Source organism: Aethalodelphis obliquidens, unplaced genomic scaffold (assembly GCF_003676395.1).
Source record: "Aethalodelphis obliquidens isolate GAN/ISIS:26980383/991018 unplaced genomic scaffold, ASM367639v1 scaffold12, whole genome shotgun sequence".
Classification (NCBI taxonomy): Eukaryota; Metazoa; Chordata; class Mammalia; order Artiodactyla; family Delphinidae; genus Aethalodelphis; species Aethalodelphis obliquidens.
The window spans coordinates 9727148-9742521 of NW_020837956.1; positions in this window are offsets into that span (position 1 = coordinate 9727148).

Genomic DNA, 15374 nt, shown 5'->3' on the forward strand with positions numbered 1-15374 from the left:
TTTCTCCCACACTACCCACATACTTCCAGTGCCAGCCATGTGTTCATATCACATTATAACCTCTAGCCCTGTAACCTCCATGACAGGATGCCAGGTGAATCAGTGCAGGGGGCCATCGGAATATTCCTGGAATCTGTTGCTAAATAAAGACGGCCAGCAATAACTTAATTAAATGTGACTGTAACCCATGTAATTATGTTTCATTAAGCCTGAAATTAAATGTATCCCCAACTCAACTTTCCCTTAGCCAGATACCCAAAATATCCAGGATCACTCCAACAACACCTGACATCAAGGGAAATGTGATAAAGTGGAGGTTGTAGTGGAAAGACACTTTCCTGGAGCCTTGAAAGAAATCCCTTAGAGCTTAAATTTCATTAATTTCATGATAAGTATGCCTCTGTTTTAGTTACTTTTATTTTTACAAAAGTAATCCATGCTCATCCTAACTAATAAAGTCAACCAAAAGTTTATTTAAAACAAACAAACAAACATACAGGAAAGGACAGGAAAAATGAAATAAATCCTCACTCAGAAAAAGGACAAATGGGAGGAGAAATACGGCAGTCACTCATCCACAGCAATTACAGAATTCTGCTGGGATAGATATTATGAAGTGTAAGGAAAGTTCTTTGCTTAAATCTTACTCTTCTTTCCAAGGAGCTCCCTTATCCACTGTACTCCAGGGCCCCTAGCTTTGCTATTCTACAAAAAGAGGGTGTTGGGGAATATACCTTCCTCATAGGCTGCTCAGCTCACTTCCTATTGGTGCAAATATGAAATCCAAAGATTACTTTCAACTCAAATAATCAAACGATTTCTTTGAGAACATGATTCACTCAAAAACTTGGTAGACTTTTTATCTGTTTGCTTCCAGTCAGCAACGTGTGCCACACCCAAAGTTCTCTACTATACGTAACTCTCAAGCATGATTTATGTCTTTGTTTTTCTTCCCCAGTTTCTCTCTCTCTCTCTCAATTTAATGGCGGCTATCTTCACGCCATTAAATTTGGATGAGAAGACCACAATCTTAATCAGGTCTTTGCAGTGAGTCTGGGTCTAACTGGACCTTTGCTACTCAAAGGTTTTTAATATTTTGTTTCTTATCTCGGTGTCTAGAAGTAGTCAGCTTTCTAATCTTTTATTCCCCAAATTTCTGGACTTCCTCTAACTCTTTTACTCCTGCTTACAAACCAGCCAATTCTTGCTCGAGCTTTTCTCTTTGTTGTAATGCCTTACTAAAGTTAGGAAATAGTAGCTAACACACACTACCTCTCTCTTTCCAAAAACTTCCTCTAGAGCTTTAGGCCTGCTAGGCAAGTAGTGTGCCATCTTCTAATTGTCACAAGCAACAGTTGTAGCAAATCTTTTGCCACGACATAACAGACTCTCGAGTATTCCAACCTCTAATATCTGTTTCCATACCATCCCTGACCCAACCTCAAATTCAAAGCAATATGTTTTAGGTTTTTTTCTTTACAGCAGCATTCAACTTCAAGTTTTCATATTCTGCATTCAAGATAGGCTCACTGCTATTAAAAAAATCCCAAAATTTCAGTTGGCTTAATACAATAAATTTGTTTTTTACTCTTATCACTATCCAGTGCATATCATTAGGGACTCTGCTCCATGGAGTCTTTCAAGGCTTCTTCTGTGTTAGTCCACACTTTTCAGCCAGCAGATAGGGGTGGTGGTAGAAGAACAGGGAGAGTCAGTCAGGAAGTTTATGGTTCAGACAGGGAAGTATGAACCTCACTTTCATCCACATTCCATGATCTGGAAGTAGTTGCATCACCACACTGAACTGCAAGGGAGACTAGGAAATATAGTCTGTGTAACCAGAAGGAAAAGAGAAACATTTTGGTAACAATGACCCAAATAGTTTCTCCCATATTCCTTTTCATAGCATTTATCTGAGTTATAATCTTTCATTTACTTAAATGATTATTCAATTAGTATCATACCCATTAGGTTGTACACTACAAGAAGAGTTTTTAGAAAATGGGAGAGGTAGTACATCCCAGTGCTTAAGAGTGCAGACTCTGGAGTCACACTGCCTAGATTGAAATCCCAGCTCCACCACTTACTAGCTATGTAACATTGGACAAATTACCAAATCTCTCTGTGCCTCAGTTTTTTCATCTGTAAAATGAGGATAATACTATTTCTACTTCTAGAATGTTGGGGGGCTGCAATGAGATAATACATGAAAAGCCCTTAGAATAGGGCCCCCCATATGTTGTAAGTACTCAGTAAGTATTAGCTGCTGATATTATTAAAAGTAGGCTTGCATTGGGTCTGTTTTTACTCACCATTATATACTGAGTGCCTATTACAGAGTAGCTGTTTGATATTTAGTGAATATCAAACAAACGTAGAACTCTGAAAACTAGTCAATCTGAAAACATTATTTCAACAACCAATGCCCAATTGCTTTAAAGCAGCCAGTATTAATTTTTTTGTATTATATTTATCAAATTAGATCTTGTAAACTAATACTACTATAATAAAGTGAAAGATTTAACATAAATCCCTCAAAATGAAAATATAATTTCACATTATCGTGAAACACACCTAAAAATCCAAATGTACTAAACAGTTACCAATTACTGGGTGGTTATTTGGAGCTTTCACTCTAACAAAAGATTTATCTTTAGATTATTTTCAATACAGAGCTCTCCTTACCCCTTACTTTGAACTTTTTAAGTGCAATTTAATTCAAGTGTAAAAATATGCACCAGTTTTTAGGAGCTCAGTTATTGCAAAGGGCTAAATATAGCTCTCAAATAATAAAAATTAAAAAGTTTCTTCAAACACAGAATCTTGACTCCGTGTTTAGCTACCTTCCCCTCTACGTCAAAATAGGATTATTGTGGGAGGGGTTTCAGAATACTTGTGAAGACACACAACACCTGTTGTCAAAGCCTTGCCCTAAGATTTGAAGAAAAATAAAAATTCCTATAATGTTTTCTTTGTTTTGCTCTCCTTAGCTAGATGACCTTGAAAGGTAACTAGAAACTCTTTTTGGTTTCTTGACATTCCCTCCCTCAGACATTTTTAAAGTGACATCAAGAGCAATTAAGTTTGGCTTTGTTTTTTTTTTTAAGTATGCTGGGCTTTCCGCTTTTATTTCATTGTCTTAATGTTATTTTTAAAACTAAACCCTATGGTCATGGAATTGTGTAGATTATATAAATCTATAGTCCACATAAGCATAAATATGGTAGAGAAAAAAACTTAAATGTTTTTCTTTGGCCTTCAGAATCAGAAATTAACAATATCTAAGTGGGGGGAAAAGGGTTCTTTTAGTTCTTTGTTTTTATAATATGTTTAACATAAGCAATGTATGGAAGAGTTCCAAGGTCTGTCAGAGGCTAAATGGCAATGTTGTTCTAGCTTCTAACCATAAGGAATGCCTAGGGATAACTTTAAACTTATTTCAAAAGAAAAAAAAGTGTGGTAGGATATACCCCAAAGTGTTAAAAAGTAGTTGCCGCTGGAAATGAAATTGAGTGGGGGAAGGAAAATGTAGGGAGAGTTACAGGGGATTTCACTTTTAAGTATATCATATCATACTATTAATCATAAAATAATACTTAATAATCATAAGTATTATTTTAATCATATAATTAACGTGTTCATTTTAAAAAACATTAGAGAGACCAAAAAATGCATTGCAGTGCATATTAACTCACATACCCACAAACTGTATCTGCAGAGACTGGTTTAAAATATCATGCTTATTAAATAACTTTTACCAATCTTGGTACAATTGTTATCTTCAACCTAAAGTCTTACTGACCTCAGGGGAAAAAAATCAAGCAATTAGCAGTGCTGTAAATTCTTGGCAAGAGTTTATGAGACTGAAATCTACACTCTGGGGTTCAGCAAACACGCCTGACTGAGGGGGATTTGCTGCGTGGATACATGAGTGAGTGAACGAATGCTGACTGAGGTTAATTTGGTCACTCTGATGGTGCCATTCATGACTAGCAGAGAGAAGACCCAGCCTGGGCTGCAGAGCTGGATTTTCCCAGTGCTGACCCAGAATTTATGCCATGAAGTGGGGCTGGTTGAGTTTGTGGAACAAATTTTAAAGTTTCTTTTTATGTGCTAGAGCTTCACCACATTTACAGAATGCTGGGTGAGCCTTAGAAATAATAGCTAATAATTTTCATCTGTCCACCCTAACTATATACTTTTTCCCCTTAAGGAATTCATAGCAGCCTCTCACAAAATTGAAATTCTGCAGGGAAATACTTCAAAATAGCAATGTTATAGTGGAAAGCAGCCAGTCAGGGAAATTCAGCTCCCAAAATTAATAACACAGGATGTTCTCCACTTGCAAATAAAATATTTCCAAAAGGTCACTTGCAAGTCAGCTGTTTGAAATTAGGAACAATGCTATAAATGTTGGTTAAATTTCCACTTAACTCCCAAAACATGTAGCATACTGATCCTAACGTGCCTTCCTTGAAACCACATTGATGACAACCTTACTTAAAGTTTTGAAATAGACAGGTCTGTAGTTGAATATTGTTCATTATAAGCATCTGTGAGTTGATGTTTTAACCTAAATACAACTCATAACACCATTCCAACCTTCAAAGAACTGACTTATAAATGCCCTAGGAGATAGGTTTTATTTTTCCCGTTTTTTGGACCAGGAAAATGAGCCTCAAAAATATACAACTAGAAAGTGGGAAAATGGGGGTTTGAACCCGTATCAATCCGCATCTGAAGGTCAAGAACTTTCCACTGCACCAGTCTGCCTCTCTGTCTCATTAGAATTCTATTGTGGAGATCGTTGAATGCCAGGCTGAGAGGTCTACAATGTAGTTTCAGCAGCAAGTGATAAGATCAAAGTGTTGCTATAGAAAAAATTATCCTGCAGGGGGATAAATTGGAGGAGGCACTGAAAGTGGAGAATGCAATCTGAAGCCTGTAACGAGGGAGGAGGAGCTGCAGAAAGGTCCAAGAAGAAAATAGTGTAAAGGAAAAGAACAAATGAGAACAACAAACAAATCCTTGCAAACCTGGATGACTGATTGCCTCAAAAGCTGAGGGAGAGAAAGGAGTAAAAGAAATCATCTAGATTCAGCTCCCAGTAATGGAAAGAATGGTGGTGGCATTAAATGCAAATGGGGACTTAAGGAAATGAAGTGATTAGGGAAAAGAAAATATAGTGGTTGATGGCCTTTTTTTTTTTTTTTTTGCGGTACGCGGGCCTCTCACTGTTGTGGCCTCTCCCGTTGCAGAGCACAGGCTCCGGATGCGCAGGCTCAGCGGCCATGGCTCAAGGGCCCAGCCGCTCTGCGGCATGTGGGATCTTCCCGGACCGGGGCACGAACCCGTGTCTGCTGCATCGGCAGGTGGACTCTCAACCGCCGCAGCACCAGGGAAGCCCCGATGGCCATTTTTTGGTTGGCCTGTGTCGGATCCCCTTTCCCTCTGTGGGAAACTGAAGGGAATCAGGAGTCATCTTTGGCAGCTGGGGCCCAGGTACATGACCTGGACCAATTGGAAGCCCCAGCCCAGGTCTTTGAGTCTGGGGGGAATAACACAAAAACTAGCAGTTAGGGACCACTCTGGAAGGTGGCTGAGATATTGAAGACCAGCTTTGATGGTGTGCGGAGAAAGCCAGCTCGAGGGCAGCGTCCTCAACAGATTCCTCCTATGGAGTGAACTTGGCCATGCTCTCTGTGCCCTAGACTGCCTGGGTCCCTGCCCATTTTCCATGCTTGGTCCTCTGGCTTCCCTGTAGACCCAGTGAGCCACCTGATATCTTCCCAGTGAATTTGTTTTCTGCTTGAGTTAGCCAGAGTGGGTTTCTGTTGTTTGCAGTTGAAAACCTTGTGTGGTAAAAAATACTACCTTTAGTTTTAAACAGATTGCACTGGCACCATGAGCAGATGCCCAGATGGAAGCCTCCAGCACACAGTTTGAAACGTGAGATTCAAGTTTGGGAAAGGGCTAGGTCTGGGAATATAGATTTAGGATACTTCTAAATAGAGCCAATGATTTAAGCCATGAGAAATTACCAAGGGAAAAGATTTGAGAGAGAGAAAATGGAAGTGAACAATGTGTAGAAATGGAAGGACCACTAAAATTTAAGAGGCAAGAGAACGAGTCAGGGAAAAAGCAGTAACAGTCATAGAAGGCAAATCATGCTAGTGTCATATTACAGAACCCAAAAGAGACAAGAGTTTTAAAAACTGATGGAAATCAGATGCTATTAAATGCTACAGAATCCAAGGAAGATGGGAACTGAGAAAGGGGCACTCCATGTAGTGATTAGGAGGTCACTGGTCTTTAGAGAGCTGTTTTATCATGATAGTGGGAAAGAAATCAGGTTGGGGGGCGGGGTGGAGACTGAGAGGCTGGTGTGAAAGTCAAAGAAGAAAATGTAGGCTAGAGTTTAAAGAATTTTGGCAAGACTTTGTTTTGTTCACTAGACAAGCACCTGGCATATGGCAAGTGCTCAATAAATGTTTGCTTAATGAATGAAGAAGTGCAGAAGCAGAGAATTAACTGGAGCTGAAGCATGATAAAGACACAAATTTTTAGAATTGGGGTACCTGAGTATGCTTGTAAGCCAGGGTTACCAATCCTCTCTCCCGCTTCCTCCTTGGGCTGGAGAACCTGATTTCCTAGACTCTCACTAGTTACCTAGTAGATGCTTTTTCCCCGCCCCATACTACTGTCCTCCTTACTCCACTTTTCAGTTTGTTTGTACTATAAGATAATATAACAGCCATTCCCTAAATTACAATTTCTTATCCTTATTAATTTCTTAATTTCCTCAGAAAATTCTTTCCTCTACTAATTTATATCCCATACAGAGCTAAGTCAAATATTCCTTATCCATATTTATTTTGTCCCATATTGTGGATAATCTGATAAAAACCAAGTTTGATTAACTAGAAACTTACTTTCAGCTATACCATTAGGTGATATCTTGATTGCACGTTTCTAGAAATTCACTACTCTGTGGTGCTTTGAAACACCAATTTTTTTAAAAAATTAATTTATTTTTGGCTGCGTTGGGTCTTCGTTGCTGCGTGTGGGCTTTTCTCTAGTTGTGGTGAGCGGGGGCTACTCTTCGTTGTGGTGTGTGGGCTTCTCATCGCGGTGGCTTCTCTTGTTGCGGAGCACGGGCTCTAGGCGCGTGGGCTTCAGTAGTGTGGCTCGCGGGCTCTAGAGCGCAGGCTCAGTAGTTGTGGCGCATGGGCTTAATTGCTCCGCGGCATGTGGGATCTTCCTGGACCAGGGCTTGAACCCATGTCCCCTGCATTGGCAGGCGGATTCTCAACCACTGCGCCACCAGGGAAGCCCCCAATTTTTAAAAATAAATTTACTTATTTTATTTATTTATTTTTGGCTGCGTTGGGTTTCTCTAGTTGTGGCGAGTGGGAGCTACTCTTCGTTGCAGTGCACGGGCTTCTCATTGGAGTGGCTTCTCTTGCTATGGAACTCAGGTTCTAGGCTTGTAGGCTTCAGTAGTTGTGGCACGCAGGCTCAGTAGTTGTGGCTTGCAGCCTCTAGAGAGCAGACTCAGTAGTTGTGGCGCATGGGCTTAGTTGCTCTGCAGCATGTGGGATCTTCCCGGACCAGGGCTCGAACCCATGTCCCCTGCATTGGCAGGCGGATTCTTAACCACTGCACCACCAGGGAAGCCCTGAAACATCAAATTTTAAATCCAATAGCTAAATGACCAAATACATGATCAAAACCTTGTAAAGAAATCTTATAAAAGCATAAAGTTAAAACGGCCTCTGACTTAAATAACAAAAAACAAAAAATGCAAGCTTTATTTTATTATCAATCTTTCTCCGAATGTCAGAAGTCTATGAGTAAAGAACCGGCATTTAAAAGATAAATTGTGGGCTTCCCTGGTGGCGCAGTGGTTGAGAGTCCGCCTGCCGATGCAGGGGACATGGGTTCGTGCTCCGATCCGGGAAGATCCCACGTGCCGCGGAGCGGCTGGGCCCGTGAGCCATGGCTGCTGAGCCTGCGCGTCCGGAGCCTGTGCCCCAAAAAGGGAGAGGCAAAAAAAGGGAGAGGCCCGCGAACCCCGAAAAAAAAAAAAAAAAAAAAAAAGATAAATTGTAACTAGAAAAGTAAGAAGTCATGAGTGGTTCTTAAGCTCAATGAAACACTTGCACTATAATAATAAGATTAAAGACCTGGAGATTTCCCATCCCTGGTTTATGATTCTTCATGGATGTAATTAAAGCACGTAAAGCTTTTCCAATGAGTTTAAGAAGCAATTTCCTTTTTGTCTGCAAACTTAAGGGAGGTAGTCTGAGTGCCTATCATAGATTCATCAGAGCAGTAAGCTGTATAGGTGTTACTGTATTAATTTGCCTTTAGAAATTATTTTTGGAAAAAGATAGAAAGAAATATAAAATGAATAATTCGCTTTTGATCATGTCATTCCGTTTAGTTTCTTTTGTTAGTAATTTTATGTAAACAATACATGCAAACAGAATGCATTTGTGGGCACATGAGTATGTGTGTCTCCAGATAGGTGGTCAAGAAATTTTTATATCATTCCTCACCCTCATCCTAATCTAAAACTTGGTTTTGCCCACACTGAGTGCTTGATTGAGGTGGAAATGGTCTAATGCAGAACATTTCCAGTTGCACAGGCCAATGGTGCTCATCATCAAAGTCCTTCCAGTCACAATAGGGGTGTTTCATTCTTGGGTCTTGGGAATTTGCACTCAGCTGAATGGTCATTTCCAGATAAGGCCTCCCTGGCCACTTTCCTTCCATTGAAACCGTGACAGCTGAAGTTTTGGGAAGATCTATTAATCTGTTAGTCTACGAACTAAAATGGGTATGAGGTTACCTCAGACCTGAAACCTTCTTTCCAAAATGGTGGCATTTTGGCACCAGCCTGTGCAGTGAGATATGACCCAGGTACCATGGTGTGAGATGGACCATTCTCATCCAGGAGTGAGAAGCCATTTCTGTGGAAGAGCCTCAGGGGCCTCCCAGGGACAAGGTGAGAGAAAGGCATCTTCTCATCAGTGCCAGTCTCAGTCATCCAGGATTCTGCACAAAACCAGGCTCACCAAGTGGCCCGTTGGCAGGTCAAGAAATGTAGGAATGGCAAAGGGCACGAACAAGCATTTCACTAAGGAAGCAATACAGATCACCAATAATTCTGTTTAAGAAGAAGAATTGAAAAAGCAATAAAATTAAGATGAGATACCATTTGCCAGAAATCAGTTTGGAAATGTTCTCTTTAAAAGAATTCTGTTTAGTGTAGATGAGGAGGCAGGTAAACAGGTAGTCTCACATACTGCTAATAGGTGTGGAAAATGGTCCATATTTCTGGAGGGTATGTTAGTACTATTTATCAAAAGCCCTAAAATGTGACTACCTTTAACTCAGCAACTTCACTTTGAGGAATAAGCCCAAAGGAAATAATCAGAGCTACATACAAAGCTTTATCTACCAAGTCTCCTCATAATATAACTTTTAATGGTGTAAACACAAAAACAACCTACGACAGAGAAAAAGGAGATTGCAGAATAATACTGTATGATCTCAGGATTACAAAAGAGATGACTGTATGTCTATAGATCTATGGATAAAAGAGTGGGAAAAAACATCTACCAAAATGTTAATAGTGGCAATCTCTGGGTTCTGGAAGTATGGGTGATTTTTATTTTATTCTTTGTACTTCTGTCTATCTCTCCCATGCACATGCATTACTTTGGTAGTCAGCAACAGTATTGTTGAGAACAAATAAAACAAATAAAAGGAAATGTAAAGCACCAGTCCAGGTTCTTTCATGATTTAGTTACGATTCAGGAGATGCAACTAAACCTCTTGCTTAGTTTTCACATCTTCTCAGTGGAGGATTTGTGATGTCAAGTGTTGAAAGTGCAGAATGGAGCTCTAGTGAATTCTAGAGAACTACTTCCCATGAATTAATGAAGTCAGAGAAATTGAACGGTTTACAGGGAACAGTTTGCTCCTGTTTGGAAGCAGGCTCAACAACATGGTAGATGTTTCTGGGTGGACTGTGCCCTACATGCTCCTGCACACTTGGGGTGCTGGGGCCTCAGAGCTGCCCATGGTTATCCTTGGACTGAGGGACGCCCTTAAGGGAGAGCCAGGACAGCTAGTGTGAGCACATCACTTGTAATGTTCCTCTCATGGCTATGCCATCAATTCAGCCCTGAAACTCATCATGTTCTAGTGGACAACGTTACATACGTCAGTCTGGTCCTGTAAGTGGTCTCCACGCCTGCATTACACTTTGCCATCAATATTCCCCATAATGATATGTAAAGTCACGATCACTCCAAGTATGTTATGTAAGACCTAGCAGGCATTTACCTAGAGGCAAGATACCTACTCGTGGGGATAAGCTTGAGAGAGTCGGAGACAAGATTTTCCCTCAGTCATGCCACCAGAAGATAGATTATTTTACCTTGCTTTCAAAGTAGAGAGAGGAGAATTAAGAATAAGCTTCCTTTAAGGGAAGCTAGAGAATTCTCTCTGTAAGGAATATCAGTGTTTCCTCACAGCCAAATCTGCTAAAGAAAGACCATTGTGGAAGTAAAGAAAGGCAATTCTTTTGACAAGGAAATTGAGACATATTTCTCTGTGAAATCTCTTGGTAACAAGCAAATGCCTTCCTGTGTCTGTCACATTTAGCCTCTTTAAATGAGCACAGCTCATCCCCCAAATGTGCAAGTTACCCTGTGAAGATGGGGGCGTAATGGTTATGGAGTCCTTCTGGGTATGATCTTTCCAACGGGCAATTTGTCAATCTATATCAAAAGGCTAAAACCGTTCATACCATTTGGCACAGAAAATAGACTTCTGAGAACTTATCTTGAGAAATAATTTTTTTAATACACCAAGGAGAATATGTCACTGCAGTGTTATTTACAAAAGTGAAAAAATGAAAAAAAATTCCAACAATTGGAATTAGCTAAGTAAATCAGAGCATAATCATACCATAGGGTACCAAGAGGTCATTATTCATTATATACTTGTTATATACTTGAATAATATTTAAAGATACTAAGAAAACTCGTGATATAACGGGAAAAAGTATATGACATAAATCCAATGTTGATATAAATACGTGATACACGTATGCACGCACGCACACAACACACATTTATATACATGTGGAGAGAGAGAAAGAGATTATCCAGATTTTCCAGCTTTGTTGGATTACCTTCCTTTCCTCTTTCCAGGTATTTACATATTCCGCAATCCATGCTGGTTTCCACTGGTCACCTTATACTCAGTAGCTCTGCTCTAGAATTCTTCCCCAGTCACCTCTGGCCATCTTATAACAGCTTTTCCAGCTGGCTGTCACTCTCTAATATCTACCTTACCATGAAATATGAAAACCTTCTATTTCCCATGACGCCGCTAACATAAGGCTGCAATTTTAACAAACTTCATGAAGTCTGAAGGATCACGGAAGGGAATTACAGTGCAGAAAAAGAAAACGTAAAAGTGGATATTGGATATCACTGCTCCTAAAGTTCCCCTGTAAGGCTCTTTCTAGGGGCTCCCTCCTGGCGGTCCCCTTCCTTAGCTCTCAGCCACCACTGTGGTGTGGGAGCTTGCCGCACCTCCTGGATGAGAGTCTCCTGTAGTCCTCTTGATCCAAGTCCTGAGACCCCAACTGCTTAATTCAGACCATCAACAGAGGAAATGAGACATTACAATAATCTGGACAGAGGTACACCTGCCCCCAGTAAGAATGGCTCTTTGTGTTATTAAACAAAAACCTCAGTATCTCCATCTAAAACGTCTGCATTTGGATTACTCCACCAGTCCAGGGCATCCCCAATAACAACTGATTGTCATTTCTTTGGATCCTTAAGAACATAAAAACAGTTGCCACTAAAGACATAGTCCACCTTCCACCTTTAGAACATTCAAGAAAAAACTCTTTAAAATTGCAATGCAGAGACAAGAATGAAACAGATGTCCACAGGGGAGCAGAGATGAGAGCCTGGCAGTGGGAGAGGGGGAGCTTGGAGGGGGGCAGAAGAGAATTGTATGGTTTTCTCTTCCTGGCTTTCCACTTTGGGACACAATTTTTTTCTTGTTTTGCTTTGTTCTGCTTTCGTATATATATAATTTTTGTAATAACAGCTTGAGATATAATTTACATGCGATAAAATTCAACCTTTTAAAGCATACAATTGAGTTGTTTTCAGTATAATCAGAATAGTGCAACAACCATCACTATCTAATTCCAGACCATTTTAATCTCCCTCAGAAGAAACTCTGGGCCCATTAGCTGTCACTCTCCATTCCCAACTCTGCCCAGGCCCTAGCAACCAACTGGGATCATACTATAAGTGACCTTTTGTGTCTAGTTTCTTTTACTTATTCAAGGTTCATTCATGTTGTAGTATGTATCAGCACTTCATTTCTTTTATAACAAAATGATATTCCATTGTAGGAGTATACTAATTTTTTTTATCCATTCATCAGTTGATGGACATTGGAGTTGTTTCCACTCTGCCTATTATGAATAATGCTGCTATGAATATTGGTGCACAACTTTTGTGTGCACATATGTTTGCATAGGAGTAGAATCACTGGGTCATATGGCAACATCACTATGATTAACATTTTGAGGAACTGACACTAGTTTTTATGAGTCCTGGCTGTCCTCTCGCTACTTTAGCATCCTTCACATAAACATGTGAATTCCTTTTCCTTTTTCTTCTTTAATCAATATGAGTTAGTTTCAGCAACAGTATTTGCAACCTCAAGAGCCTTAACAAAGTCACCTACTCCCACTGCTTTTGGCTTAGACTTTCCTGATTTCTCAGTCCCCTTTATTTTGGCTCTATTTTTGCCTGCCTGTTTGATAATGCTTTACTCTGGCTTTTTTGGCTACAAGTATCAGGCACTCATTCCAGCTAGCTCAAGTATAAGAACTTTAAGAAAAATACATGATAAGATAATGGAAGCTTTCAGAAACCCAAGAACAGAAACCACAATGGGCTGGCCTCAGAGAAACTAGTACTAAAAGCTAGTTCTCAATTTGAGGTGGCTGGAAAGATTTCACTAATAGAAATTCATAGGTGTTTGTGGGATTTCATCATTATAAATATAGTTCAGACTTCCACCTATCTGCCCTGCTAATAACTGGTACTTTCTGTCTTTGCTTTCATGTCACCTCTCTGAGAGAGAAAGAGAGAGACTCTGATTGGCCCAGCGTCTCTTTTCATAGCTGGCTACAGGTCATGGGAATCTAGTGGATTTATGGATTGACTGCCCTTGAATCAGGTATCCACCTCTTGTCCAATCAGCCATGAGAACAGACAGCTGGATTACATGGTACAAAATATGGCTGTTGGACCTACTTCTTCAGCAGGGACCAGGGTTTACAGCAGTTTCCATTAGATGAAACTGGAGCGGGAGGGTATGGTGATTAATTTTGTGTGTGTGTGGTTGATATTTTTAATGAAAAATGGATCACTTCTTTTTCAATCAGTTTCTGTCTTTGGCTTAGCCATTCTGCCAGGATCTAGTTTCCTGTGTTCAATCTCCAGCATTATGCACTGTAATTAAGTAAGACAAGCTCACAGTCCCATCCAAATGCAATGCCTTCTTGCTCAACTACCTCCCTGTGAGAAGAGTTGGATTAGACATACAGGCATACCTCAGAAATATTGTGGGTTTGGTTCCAGACCACAGCAATAAAGTGAAGATTGCAGTAAAGCAAGTCACATGAATTTTTTGGTTTCCCAGTGCATATAAAAGTTATGTTTATATTATACTGTAGCCCATTAAGTGTGCAATAACATTACATCTAAAAAAACAAAGTACATACCTTAATTTAAACATACTTTATTGCTAAAAAAAACGCTAACCATCATCTGAGCCTTCAGTGAGTAGTAGTAGTAACATGAAATATCATTGATCATGTCACCATAACAAGTACAATAATAATGAAAAAGTGTGAAATATTGCTAGAATTACCAAAATATGACATAGAGCTATGAAATGAGAAATGCTGTTGGAAAAATGGCGCTGATAGACTTCCTTGATGCAGGGTTGCCAGAAACCTTCAATTTATATAAAGCACAGTATCTGCAAAGCACAAAAAAGTGAAACACAGTAAAGTGAGGTGTGTCTGTATGTGTAGAGGCAATTCCTCCCTTTGGATGATGCAGAGACTAAAGGAGTAGAAAGAAGGCCCTAGGAAGACCGGAAGACCCTATTTCCTGTTCCCATCAGAGATCCCCCACCTCATTCTCTCCCTATCTCCCACCCTATTTCCTAAGACATAAAGCACTAGAGCCATAGCAAGGCTCAGAAAGTATAGCAAGTTGTCTCTTGTTGCCAGGTTTATTTTCAACATGTCACAGCTGGAACAGGACAGGAAGCTCCTTGAGCCAAAATTTAAGCTTCAGGATGGGGTAGAAAACTGGCCTTAAGTACTTTCTTTCTAAAAGACAGAACCCAGAGATAGAAGTTTATTTATAAAAGGAAAAAACACAGGTTTTAGTATGTTAGAATAAGCAATAACTTTTGAAATGAAAAATTAAACTCTAATCATTAATAAGAACTTTACAGAATATTAAATTATGTATGTATACATATTTTTTCCATTAACAAAGCAAAAAAAATTAAAACCCTTCAGTTTGATAAGGTCTTCCATGTGGAAAGATATTCTGATTTCTAAAGAGGGCAAGTCCATAGTCTGCCCTAATTTTATTTTTTGTTCCTCTGGGTTTTTTTAAAATAAATATTCTTCCCTGTGGCTAATGTCAAGTGTGGATTTGCCAGATTGTCTGGACATACTCCAAAAGAAATATCTCACCCATATCTTTAAAGAAAAAGGCATTTAGTGTACACATGTCTAAAAGCTAAAGTAGCTTGAGGGTAGGAATGGGGGCAGTGATGAAGGCAGGGTTTCATATTTAACTAGCAAACTTTGACCAGACTTTCTGAACATTAGTATTTTAGGAATTTGAGTTGGCCGAGTCAGTTAAAGACTCATACACCACAAGAATCGGAAAAAGGAAAGATTATTTGCATGAGTTTTGCACTACCTAATTGGATACACACTGTTCCATAACCGGGTACAACACAAACATGTTTGTTTATTTTAAGGCTGTCTGCTGACCTGCATTGTGAGTTTGCTCAGCGGGCCAGCATGGCACAGAGAGGCAGAGTTGAGAGCCCAGACCTGGGGCCTCTGAAGACAATGCTGGTATCATCACTTGAAGGGCTTTCTTGACTTTGGCTGGCTATTGGCAGAACAGTCCTTAGAAAAGCTGGCTCTTGGTAGTTTAAGGAGTCGGGTTGATTCAGCAGTTACGTTCTCTTTTAAATTACCTGTATATTCCTAAGTATATTCC